Genomic DNA, 8,052 nt, shown 5'->3' on the forward strand with positions numbered 1-8,052 from the left:
AGAGATTTTGGCTAAGGAATTCTGTTGACCGAGGGGAAGGTGTTAGGCACCCCTCGATCCCGCGGTTTGACCACGGTCGCTTGGCAGAGCGTATCGGCTAAATTGACATTACAAATGCATAAACCACACAAAGCACGCAACAATAATCACTCAAGCAAACAAAAACAAATAATCCAAAATATAATGTCCAGGCCAATTATTACAACCCGAAATAAAAAAAAAGGTACTGAAAGTAAACCTACGCTAATCCTAAACTAAGCTCCAATGCTTTACCCGACGCCCTGGCCCTTCATCACGATCATTTTCTGCCAACATGATACGTCGGGGCATTCCCCGGTGAACAAGTACAGAAGACCTCGGGGCATTCTCCGGCTAAATGAATACATTTGAATCGAATGCGATAAAATAGAAAACATTCAACACATACTCCTCATTCAAACATCCAACGAAACACTTATTTCTAAATTTTACCTACCCGAACCTACATTTGCCTGTCTATTTAAACAAAATTCATGCTACTATCCAATTTGACAATATTCAGTAATGAATCAAAACAACAACCTTCAACTTATTCGATTATCAATTTTCGATCCCGACCCCCAAATCAACAAGTATAATCCTTAAGCCATGGTTAACAAATTTTTCGGTTATCAAACCACTTTTTAAAATCTAAAATCAACATCCAAACATATAAATCCAACGAAGATTCAAGCATTTAAGCACACCACTCCTACGTATCCACAACAACGATCAATATCTTACTAAAAATTCAATCAAAACACAAAATCACGGCATTAACCAAAATTCGAGAAAACAAAAGAGTAGAGTTAAAGAGATGGACCTTAATAGAACTCGTTATCGTTGATAATAAAGAAACCCGAGAATTGAAATCCTCAAACGGAGAAACCCAATCGTCAAACAAACTCGATCAGTGACCCCAAAGCCGCCTCATTAGGTGACAGTGAATCAATCAAGGCTTAGTCGAAACTCTCGAATGGAAAACCTCGACTCCGTGCTTGCGAATTGAACAAAAACCAAAACCAAACTAATTTCCAAACAAAACCGAACAACCCATTTATCTGTTCCAATCGGACCTCGTCGAAACCGATGGAAAGCGGGTTGGATGTTGTTGTGGGACGACGGTTTTACTATTTTTCTTGGTTCCAGAGCTCCGGCGAGCTCGGACGGTGTCAAGAGACGATGAAAATGATTTAGATTTAGGCGATGGGTAACCTTTTCCGATGGGATTTCACCGATTCTTACCGTTTCTTCGCCCAAACCCTCTCAAATCACCTCCATTCCCTCCGTTTCACTCTCTTTCTCTTGATTCCCTGTCTCGCTTGGTTTCATCTCTTACTGTGTAGCTATATGTATCGGTGAGGGATTGTGAGAGTGTGCGATGGTCTGTGTTGTTAATTTTTAAGTCAGTGAAGAAGAAAAGAAAATCAGAAAATGGCGTGTGTGCACTCTGTTTCTGAGAAAACTCCAAATTTTCCTTTGATCGTGACCTCCTTTTTGTATAGGATGATGGTGGTATCCTGTGAAGAAGAAAATACCAATTGGAATGTTCTCTGTATGTGTATGTGAAATTTTTTTTCTTTTTTGAGATATCCTGTATGTTCTTTTTTGGTTACTGATGGTGCAAAAATTCTGTGATTGTGAGAGTATGTGTGTGTTTTTATTATGAGGGTCACGTGGGTGGGTATTGGGGTAGGGTATGTGGGGTAGGGTATGGGGGCATGGGGTAGTAATGTGTTGTCCAAAATTGATAGGAGGAGTGGTTAATTTTGTTACAAAAGAATAATTGGGGATTAGGTTTGTTAGTGGGTTTGTTATTTTTGTATTTTTATGGGATATAATCATACGGGTGAGGGCACGTGGTAAGACAGGGATAAAAATGTGTAACTTGGGTCTTCGGGAGGGACAAAATTAGGTGTCTACATCATGCCCCCTTTGAATGTAAACACGAAGTGTTTTCAGGTAAAGAAGTAGACAGCGAGACCAAATTTTGACCCGACCATTATTCAAAGAAAGAAACAGAAGGAAGAAAGACAACCGAGTCTTGACTTAATACATCCTTCCCACCCAAGTTATGAAAGAATCAAGTCAAGTATCTCAAAGGATTGGAAGGAGGTGGACTATATCGAGTTGGAGAGTCGAGTGAGGTTCTATCGAGGTTCCGGTCCGCGGCTCTATCATTACATCGAAAAATGAAAATTACAAGTTAAAACATTAATGAAATTACAAAAATCCTATCTATACAGCTTCTGTTGGCTCTTGACTCGACTTTTATCACCCCATTCTTCAGGCGGGCTGCTGACTTTCAATTTCTTCTAACTTGTTGCTTGGCTTTCAATTGCTTCGCTTTGTTGCTTGACTTTTCGTTTCTTCACCCTATTCTCCAGGCGGGCTCCTGACTTGCTATACATCACTTTGTTACTCGGGCGAGCTCCTGAAACCCAAAATTAAAACTAGAACGAAAATTATCCCAAACAAAATACTATAGTAAAGTAGCATTTCATTTTTGAAAGCGTTGTTCCATTTTCCAGGAGGGTCCTGAACAGAAAGTAAAGTCCTATTTTTCAGGAGGGTCCTGAATTGTAAGTAAATTCCCCTTTTTCAGGAGGGTCCTGAGCAGAAAGTAAAATCCCATTTTTAGGAGGGTCCTGAACATAAAGTAAAATCTCATTTTTCAGGAGGGTCCTGAACAGAAGTAAAATCCCATTTTTCAGGAGGGTCCTAAACATAAAGTAAAATCCCAATTTTCAGGAGAGTCCTGAACATAAAGTAAAATCCTATTTTTCAGGAGGGTCCTAAATATAAAGTAAAATCCCATTTTTCAGGAGGGTCCTGAACAGAAAGTAAAATCCCATTTTTCAGGAGGGTCCTGAACATAAAGTAAAATCCCATTAATCCCATTTTTCAGGAGGGTCCTGAACATAAAGTAAAATCCCATTTTTCAGTAGGGTCCTGAACAAAAGTAAAATCCCATTTTCCAGAAGGGTCCTGAACATAAAGTAAAATCCCATTTTTCAGGAGGGTCCTGAACATAAAGTAAAATCCCATTTTTTAGAAGGGTCCTGAACAAAAAGTAAAATCCCATGGATGTGCATTTTCAATGGTAGCTGAATTAAGTGAAGCGAATTTGCCCCTATTTCAACAAAGAAAATTTGTCAGTTAAAGACTTAGTGGTGACTTGCAGATCTCGGCTTCTCAGGTATCTGCCCAGCACTCGTTCCTTTCATCTTTCTTTCAAATCCCCGACACCTTCCCTATCTTGCCGCATCATTGCCCCGGATCCAGATTGAGGGAAATGAGTTCTGACTCAAACAATGGGTTTCCATTTTACCATGCCCCTGAGATGCACTCTTTTCCCAAATCTGAATGCTCCCACGGATCCAATAGCCTGTCGGTTGATAGACTTCCTTTGCTTTGTGTTGAATTACGATCATATTTCTTTCCTGTGCTGTTCCTTGGCTTTTCCTCATATAATTGGAAAGACTGGTAGTAAATTTTGAAATCCTTTCTCGCTTGTTTTGACACAGACTTGACTTAAAGTGTAAAGAAAATGATGGTGACTTTTATTTTGATAAATGACATAAAAGACAAAAGCATGAATATGTAAATGAAAGAAAAGGGCAATGTCCCATATTCAAAAGAAAACTTATCTGAATACGACAACCAACTCCAATGAGTATGACATGCATTTTGGATTAATCTGCCTGATCTTCGTATCTAAACTCCCCATTTGTTATTGAGTTCATGCCTTTGCTACTGAGCCGCTTCTTCAAATCCATTGGACTCCTACATCACATTCGACTGATGACATCTTAAAAGACTTTCATCAATAAATCTCCTTCTTTTCACTTTTCTCTTTTCTCTTGAACTCTCCATTGCCTTACGGTGCCTGCGGGGGGTTTTCACCAATAAGACTCTCATTTTTGTATTTCTCTCAACTCACCATCGCCTTATGATGCCTACGGGGGTTTTCACCAATAAGACTCTCATTTTTGTATTTCTTTCTTGATTTCTTATGCTGAGGGAGACAAGTGGTACTTCACAATGTATTATCATATCCATTGCATGCTTAGCCTTAACATTATCAAAAATTGATCTGAAGGACTTTCTTTGGTTGTAACTTGGCTTTTGTTTAAGGTTAGAAAAGATGTTAAGGGGCTCAAACGATACTTAAAGTGGGGGTGGGACTTACAACTTTTGGAATCGACTCAAACAACACATTAACTCCTGCCCCAGCTTTGTTGCATGGGTGAATCTTAGATCTTCATTTGGTTGGACCGAGCCCAAAATAGGGCAGCCTACATATCTCACTCCTGAGAGAGGAGAATCAGGTCGCAAATAGTTCCATCAGCTTGTTCTTTGTTCTGATTTGATTTTGATTTTTTTTTCGACATTTATCTTTGACTCTATTTTGATTCCAAAATAGGGATATGAAAGAAAAATAAAACAAAGCTCAAACGGGTAAACAAGGGATGACACAATGTTTGGATGGAAGAATAAAATGCCTTCATCATATCAATCTTCAAAAATGCAAGTACTAAACATGCAATAAAATCAACAAAGGATCAAATATCATACGTAATATCTTTTGACCGCATCAGCATTGATAGCCATTTCTGTCATTTTGCCTTCAGTATCTGTCAAATATAAGGCTCCATTGGGCAAAACTTTCTTCACAATGAAGTGACCTTGCCAGTTAGGGGAGAACTTGCCTTTCGCTTCAACCTGGTGAGGAAGGATACGTCTCAATACCAACTGACCAACTTCAAAATTCCTGGGATGGACCTTTTTGTTATACGCTCTAGCCATCCTCCTCTGATACAACTGGCCATGACACACAGACGTTAGCCTTTTTTCTCAATCAAACTCAAATGTTCCAGTCGGGTTTTTACCCATTCGTCATCATCAATCTCTGCTTCTACAATGACTCGAAGAGAGGGAATTTCAACTTCTGCAGGGATGACTACTTCTGTCTCATACACCAATAAATATGGAGTTGTCCCTGTTGAAGTGCGAACAGTGGTGCGATAACCTAGCAATGCAAATGGCAACTTTTCATGCCACTGTCTAGACCCTTGTATCATTTTTTGTAGTATCTTTTATATATTCTTATTGGCGGCTTCTACAGCACCATTGGCCTTTGGGCAATATGGAGTAGAATTTCGATGTGCGATCTTAAATTGTTGACATACTTCTTGCATCAAATGACTATTGAGATTGCCAGCATTGTCTGTAATGATTATCTTAGAAATTCCAACTCTACAAATGATATTGGCATGAACAAAATCTACCACAGCCTTCTTTGTCACTGACTTGAAAGTTACTGCTTCTACCCACTTTGTGAAGTAGTCAATTGCTACCAAAATAAATCTATGCCCATTTGATGCCTTCGGCTCAATCGGTCCAATTACATCCATTCCCCAAGCCACGAACGGCCATGGAGCAGACATTACATGCAACTTAACAGGAGGAGAATGTATCAGATCACCGTGTACCTGACATTGATGACACTTTCGAACAAATTAAATAGAATCCCTTTCCATAGTAAGCCAGTAATAACCTGCTCAAAGAATCTTCTTTGACAAGACATGACCATTCATATGCGACCCGCATATTTCAGAGTGAATTTCAACCATGATTGCCGAGGCTTCTCTTGCATCTACACACCTCAAAAGTCCGAGATCTGGGGTTCTCTTATACAAGATTCCTCTACTTAAGAAAAATCCACTAGCCAAATGCCTAATAGTCCTCTTTTGATCGTTGGTGGTATATGCTGGGTATTCTTCTGACTGAATGTACCGCTTGATATCCAAGAACCAAGGTTCTCCATCGAGCTCTTCTTCAACCACGTTACAGTAAGCATGCTGATCACGACTCTGTATATGCACTGGATCGATGTAGGCTTTGTCAGGATGTTGGAGCATTGAAGACAGAGTGGCTAAAGCATCAGCAATTTCATTATGAATCCTTGGAATATGCCTAAATTTTACTAAAACAAACCATTGACATAGCTCCTGCAAGCATTGTTGATACGGGATGAGCTTCAAATCTCGCGTCACCCAATCTCCTTGAATTTGATGGACGAGCAAATCCAAATCTCCCAACACCAATAATTCCTGGACTCCCATATCAACAGCTAACCTCAAACTAAGAATGCAGGCTTCATACTCTGCCATATTGTTAGTACAGTAGAATTGAAGTTGTGTTGTTACCGAGAAATATTGTCTCGATTCAGAGATAAGAACCGCACCTATCCCGACTCCTTTCATATTAACAGCTCCATCAAAAAATAACCTCCAGCCAGGATCAACATCCATAATGACTTCATCAACACATGACACTTCTTCGTCAGAAAAATATGTCCTTAATGGCTCGTACTTTTCATCGATGGAATTCTCAGCAAGATGATCTACCAAATCTTGGGCTTTCATGACGGTTCGAGTCACATATACAATGTCAAACTCGGTAAGCAATATTTTCCACTTTGCCAATCGACCTGTCGGCATAGGCTTCTGAAAGATATACTTCAAAGGATCCATGCGGGAGATGAGATAAGTAGTATAGGATGAGAGATAGTGCTTCAACTTCTGTGCTACCCAGGTTAGGGCACAACACGTCCTTTCAAGAAGGGTATACCTGGCCTCATATGCGGTGAACTTCTTGCTAAGATAATAAATAGCCTACTCCTTTTTGCCTGTGACATCATGTTGACCAAGGACACAATCGAAAGAATTGTCCATGACTAATAAATATAAGATCAAAGGCCTACCAGGCTTTGAGGGTACCAGCACGGGAGGATTTGACAAATATCTTTTGATTCGATCGAACGTCTCCTGACATTCTTCAGGCTATTTTATTGTATCGCTCTTTTTCAACAGCTTGAATATGGGCTCACAAGTGGTTGTGAGTTGAGCAATAAACCTTCTAATGTCGTTCAGTCTACCAAGCAAACTCATCACCTCCGTTATATTCTTGGGCGGGGGAAAATCCTGAATGGCTTTGATTTTTGAGGGATCCAATTCAATTCTTCGACGGCTGACTATAAACCCCAACAGCTTTCCGGACAGAACTCCAAATACATATTTTGCTGGGTTAGTTTGAGATTATACTTGCGAAGCCTTTCAAAGAACTTTCTTAAATCCTTAACATGGTTGGCCTGACTTTTTGACTTAATAATCACATCATCCATGTAGACCTCAATCTCCTTATGTGTCATATCATGAAACATAGTGGTCATGGCTCTCATGTATGTTGCTCTAGCATTATTCAAACCAAACGGCATCACTCGATAACAATAAGTTCCCCATGGTGTGATAAAAGATGTCTTCTCCGCGTCTTCATCATCCATAATGATCTGGTGATATCCGGCATAGCAATCCACAAAAGAGGCAACCTCATGTTTAGCACAGTTGTCTAACAAAATATAGATGTTGGGCAGTAGAAAATCATCTTTTAGACTTGCTCTGTTCAAATCACGATAATCAACACACACTCAAATTTTGCCATCTTTGTTTGGTACGGGAACAACATTGGATAACCACATGGGATAGCGAGCTACTCGAATTACTTTGGCTTCAAGTTTCTTTTTGATTTCCTCTTTAATTTTAATACTTACATCTGTTTTAAACTTCCTCAACTTTTGTTTGACAGGAGGGAATGCGGGATCAGTTGGCAATTTGTAAGCCACTAATTTAGTGCTTAAACCAGGCATATCATCATAAGACCATGCAAAAACATTCTTATAATTAATTAATGCTTGAATCATTCCATATTTTAGCTGTGGAAAAATATGTACACTGATTTTAGTTTCCCTAACATCTTCTTGATCCCCTAGATTTATTGGCTCAGTCTCATTTTCGATTTGTCTTCAAACTGTTCCAACTCTTTGCTTATTTCTTCTAGTGCTTTTTCTTTATCATATTCCCCATTCTGCTTCATTACATCTTGATTAGTTTGGATTTTAAGATCAGGCTGAAAATTTCGCATACATGTCATGTCATTAGAATCAGCATAAAGAGAACTGTGTAAAAGAAA

This window comes from Capsicum annuum, chromosome 10, assembly GCF_002878395.1.
Source record: "Capsicum annuum cultivar UCD-10X-F1 chromosome 10, UCD10Xv1.1, whole genome shotgun sequence".
NCBI lineage: Eukaryota > Viridiplantae > Streptophyta > Magnoliopsida > Solanales > Solanaceae > Capsicum > Capsicum annuum.